We start from the raw sequence: 5914 nt of genomic DNA, 5'->3' as shown, positions 1-5914 counted from the left end.
TAGCAACCGACAGGAGGCGTGGCTTCCGGCGCCTCACGCTGCTACGTCATGCCAAGGGGAGAGGCCTCACGCAAAGGGGCTGGGCAGGAGAGGGCGCCACGGGGTGTAAACCCGGATGCAGGGTTGATGAAGTTGGCGCCCCCGGCGTATGTGAGGCATTCGGGACTTGTAACAGGAGTAGGGTCTCGGTGGACGTGGGAATTTGAGGCTCTGGCTGATAGGATAGTTCTTATAGAGAACTATTCATGAGGGAAGTCGGACTGGGGCGTTAGTGACAAGAAAGGATTTTGGAGGTATGAATGACAGAAGAGGAGTCTGGTGGTTAGTGATGGCGGGAGAGACGGGCTCTGTTTAGGGCACTGACAGTTTGGAGAGTACTGTGTGGAGTAACAGATTGGGACTATGTGGGGAGAAGTACTGATGACAATCAGGGGTTCAGTATTAGGGACAGCCCTGATACGTTGCCTTGGACCTAGAAATTGAATTTAAACAAATCCAGTTTCCTCCCTTTATTCATGAATATGTGTTTGAATAAACATGTAAGAAAAGTTATAGGAAAAATGCATTTGAGAACTATAATATCACACTGATCACAAAGAGACCCCTAATCGTAATAGACAGAGGAGAATAAAATGGGCTTCTTTGGCAGTCAGTGGGAGATTGAGCAATCACAGCCTAAGCTCTGTCTGTAGGTGTCACATGCCTGAGGTTTCAGGATCTCCAGTGACGTCATTGCTTTCTTCTTAGCAAAGTCATCAGGGCAGTCTGCTATAAGTCATCATATGTTTACGATCTGGTGAATATGTAACAAGAATATTCGCTTAATTGGGCACATGATCCTTGCCACATGCCTGTGATTCTGATGTACCTGAAAGGCCTGTATATTTGAACATGGTCATTCATCATTTCCTACAGTTGAAATTCCTGGTAAATGCTGTGGAATCTAATTTTATTCTAAAATTATTTTTGTTATTTTTAAATTGTGTTTCTGAGCAACCAAATATTTTGTTTGTTTGCTTGCCTGCTTGTTTTTAAAGAAGTGAAAAGTCCTTTGAATTTCATACCAAATATTATTTTGTTGTATATAGGAACACTGTTCTAGGTGTTGGGAAAAACAGCTCTGATGGAGTTTGCATTCTAGTGAAACAAGACAACAACAAAAAATGTCAGGTAATGATAGGTGCTGCTTAGAAAAATAAAACAGTGTTGGTGACTAGAGTGATGGTTTGATAGAATGCTAATTAGAAGAAGAGGTTGGCATATTCTAGGAGTAGGAAGGAACCCCTTGTGGCTGGAGCTGAATAAACAAGGGGGAGTGTGTTAGGAGATGAGATTAAAAGATCTAGAACAAAGCAGTGTTGACCTTTGAATTAATTCCATGTTAAGCAGAGGTGTGATGTGATAAAACTTTCCTTTTTAAGTGATCAGACTAGCTTCTGTGTAGACAGTAGACTACAGTGGATTGAGGATGGTAGCAAGGGGAACTAAGAGGTCATCCTGAGGCCCTGGCTGGACAGCTCAGTTGGTTACAGTGTTGTCCTAATACACCAAGGTTGTAGGTTCTATCTCTGGTCAGGGCACATATAAGCATCAACCAGTAAATGCATAAATAAGTGGAACAACAAAATCAATGTTTCTCTCTCCCTCTCTCTGTTTCTGTCTCCCCCTTTCTCTCTCAAATCAATTTTTAAAAGGCTATTGTGATAATCTAGGTGAAAAATGATGACTTAAACCAACATAATGTCTGTGTAGGTGATGGGAAGCAGTTTTACTCTAAATATATTTTGAACTTAGAACTGACAAGACTTGCTGATAGATTGGATGTGAGGTGTGAGGGTCAAGTCAAAGCCAAGATGTTTTAAAGAATGGAATTGCCATTTACTGAAATAGGGTGGATACAACTTGAGGATCCAACTAGAATTAAGAATTTTGTTTTGACTCTGGCCAGTGTGGCTTAGTTGGTTGGGTGTTGTCCTGCAAACCAAAAGGTTGCCAATTTGACTCCTAGTCAGGGCACATGCCTGGGTTGCAGGTTCGGTGCCTGGTACCTGGTCAGGGCATGTGCAAGAGGCAACCAATTGATGTTTCTCTTTCACATCAATGTTTCTCGCCCTCTCTTTCCCCCCTTTTTAAAGATTTTATTTATTTTATTTTTAAAATTTTAAATAAATTTTTATTTTTTAATTTTACTTTAAAAAATATATTTTATTTATTTATTTTGAGAGCAGGGGGAAAGGAGAAAGAGAGGGAGAGAAACATCAATATGTGGTTGCCTCTCACACGCCCCCCACTGGGGACCTGGCCCACAACCCAGGCGTGTGGCCTGACTGGGAATCAAACCAGTGACCCCCTGGTTCACAGGCCGGCGCTCATCCACTGAGCTACACCAGCCAGGGCAATAAAAATATTTTTCATTTATTTATTTTTTTAGAGAGAGGGGAAGGGAGAGAGAAAGAGAGGGAGAGAAGCATCAATGTGTGGTTGCCTCTCACACGCCCCCCACTGGGGACCTGGCCCACAACCCAGGCATGTGCCCTGACTGGGAATCGAACAGGTAACCCTTTGGTTTGCAGGCCAGCACTCAATCCAGTGATCTACACCAGCCTGGGCTTAATTTTACTTTTATTATTTATTTATAGAGAGAGGGGAAGGGAGGGGAAAAGAGGGAGAGAAACATCAATATGCAGTTGCCTCTTGCATGCCCCCTACTGGGGACTTGGCCTGCAACCCAGGCATGTGCTCTGACTGGGAATTGAACCAGCGACTCTTTGGTTCACAGGCCAGTGCTCAATCCACTGAGCCACACCAGCCAGAGTATTTATTTTTAGAGAGAGGTAAAGTGACCTGGCTCACAACCTGGGCATGTGCCCTGACCAAAGATCAAACTGGCAGCCTTTTGGTTCACAGGCCTATGCTCAATCCACTGAGCCACATCAAAATAAAAAAAATAAAAATAAATAAAAAATTTAAGGCTTGTAAACAAGGATCAGACTGACAGTGACCAGAGGGGAGCGGGAAAAGGGAAGAAAGAAGAGGAAGTGTCTAGCCAAAGAACTAGTATAAATGACCCATGGACATGGACAACTAAATGGGGACTGACTGTAGGAGAGGGGGGAGGTGGGTGGGGTAGGGGAGAGCAAAGGGGGAAAAATGGGACAACTGTAATAGAAAATTAATTTAAAATTTTTTAAGAGTTTTGTTTTTGATATATTAACTATAAAATGTCCAAGAGACACATCCAAGTGAAGATGTAGAATAGGTGAATGGATTCAGAAGTATTTGAAGTTATTGAACTAGATGGCATTAGCTAGAGTGAGTGAAAAATGTAAATACATCTTTTTTGTAAATAGAATTAAACACTGAGGAATGAAAATGGCTGTTTTACCATCTGATAGTGAATCAGTGGAGGAGTTAGAAATTGGACTGAAACCCCTACTTCCCTTTACAAAGCTGATCATTGTGTCCTAGTCCAAGGCATGTGTATGCCACCTTGCACATGGAAGAGCTTAGCAGGGGAACAATCCACCCACCCACCAATCCATAGGCATGACAACTGATTATTTCAATAATGTGTGTTGTCTTTCTCTTTTCTACCTTTACATGCTTTCATGATGTTTCTTTCCAGTTCACCATTCTAACTAGCTTCTCTGATCTGCCTTGATGATATGTATATATAACCTTCTTTACCTATTGGGTAACTATATGTCTTATTGAATGTTCTAAGGACATTGGATGCCTTCCTTAAGGGGGTGGTTAGTTGAAGACATGAGTCAGAAGAAATAGAATAATATATATATATGCAATTACACATTAACAGACCTATAAAACACACAGAATAAATTTCAAATGTTGCAGAGGAGTGTGAACATGCATACTGAGGAATGACTTAGGGAATGGGACTGAAACAAAGCCAAGTGAGGCTTATCAAGAAAGACTTCAGAGGAAATGTGAACTTTATGTTTTGGAAAGGGTACATTTTTCAAAGGATAAACTTTCCTTAACAGATAGAAACAAAAGCTTCAGTTAGAGAAGGAAAATGGGAATCCAGAGGTTCAGTGATATAGGTAAATGCCAAAGCAAAAGAAGTGTTGGAAAGCCTTGAAGCAAACATTCAGGAGTTCTAAACCGATTCAAAAGAGACTGAATGGGAACATCTAGAAAGGAACAGAATGTGATTAAAATGTGTAGTTTTAAGAGAACAACTCTTTTTGTCCTTGGAGGTAAATTGTATGAAACATGAGACAATTATAGATATGGAAACTGAAAAGTCATGAATGCGTGAAAATGACATAATATACAGATCTTTAGCATTAAAAAAAAATCTAATGTTCTAGCTTAAAGGATTGAAATAAAACCACGACTACTAGCTTCCTCAAATCATGGCAACAAAGAGTAAATATTAGTATCCATTTTTGTTAAATAGTTTTGCAAAGCTCATGGCATTTTATGGAGGCTGAAGCACTTCATAAACGTAAATTCTTAGCAGTCACCTCCCTGTTTCAGCAGTGACTAAGCTAACACTAACTACAATATGTGTTCCCTTATGCTGAAAGGAGCTTTGAAGGCAAACTTCCTTCCTCAGAGCACAGCCAGTCTCAGAAGGTGACAGTAGGACCATCTATTTTAGAATCTTATTTTAATGGCGATTTAAATAAATGAAAGTCATCCACTTAAAACACATATACAATATAGTCTCGAAAGTAACATAAAGATATAAGAAATACAATCACTGTATTTAAGAGTTGTGTTATCACCCAGAAAAGCTTTGAAGCAAGAATGAGTAGTACTGGGCCCGATGTGAAAGGCATGTTTTGGCTGATGACATTGTCATCATGGACTGTGCTATGGATCCTGGATAGTTTTTCTAGATGGGCAGGTCTTGACCGCTCTCTTTGTTAGGGTCTCAGATGTCTTCTTCATCTAAAAGCCACTTCTGCCCCGGCTAGTGTGGCTTAGTGGATTGAGCACCAACCAAATGGTCGCCAGTTCGATTCCCAGTCAGGTTACATGCCTAGATTTCGGGCCAGGTCCCCATTTGGGGGCGCACAAGAGGCAACCATACATTGATGTTTCTCTCCCTCTCTTTCTCCCTTCCCCTTTCTAAAAATAAGGACATGAAATCTTTAAAAAATAAGAAAAGCCACTTCAAGGTTGCCTTCAAAATAAGAACATCAACTACTGGACTCCACTCTTGAGCGCAAACCTCACACTGTCTCGGCACTGTAATGTAATCCTTCAGGGCCTTTTTATGAACTTGGATATGAACCATGGTTTAAAGAAGAAAAAAATCCTTTTACCATGTTCAAAATACTGTTTTGGGGCAGGGGGCTGGAGCATTCAATTCACTGATAAGTCAATGTTAATTTTGGGGAGGATCACAGCTTCCCCTAAAGCCAGTAGCCAAGCTTGTACCCCAAAGGGTAACAAAGTATAACAGAGAGAGCTATGTTATTCTTTATCCTACGAGGAACCGGGAGATTTGTATCCTGTTTCCCTGCTTGTGCTGCTGTGGAGTATAGTGAAAACAACAGAAAATTTGTACAAAGGGACTTGGGTTTGGTCTTAGCACAGGACCAGTCCAAGACCACCGACACATTTATGTTGTACGTCTCCCTCCAATGTACGGTGTGCTGGGACTCTGGACCTAAGAACCATTGACTTATACTTAATGAAAAACACATAAATAGGTATTTACTTTGGGTAAACTTTTATGAAAAACTTACCTTACGCAAATATTAACACGACAGTTACGATTTTGGTGCGCAGAAGCATTAGCTTTCCACAGCCTTTGGGAAAACGCACGTAACACTTACAGTAAGGCGGACCATCGCAAAGGACACCGCCCCTCGTTAGCTCCGCCCCGAGTCCTTGCTATTGGTTCCGTTCCTTGTGCGGTCAGTTGCCGTGGCGACCA

Source organism: Furipterus horrens, unplaced genomic scaffold (assembly GCF_987537825.1).
Source record: "Furipterus horrens unplaced genomic scaffold, mFurHor1.1.pri manual_scaffold_13, whole genome shotgun sequence".
Taxonomy (NCBI): domain Eukaryota; kingdom Metazoa; phylum Chordata; class Mammalia; order Chiroptera; family Furipteridae; genus Furipterus; species Furipterus horrens.
This window is presented reverse-complemented; position numbering follows the sequence as displayed.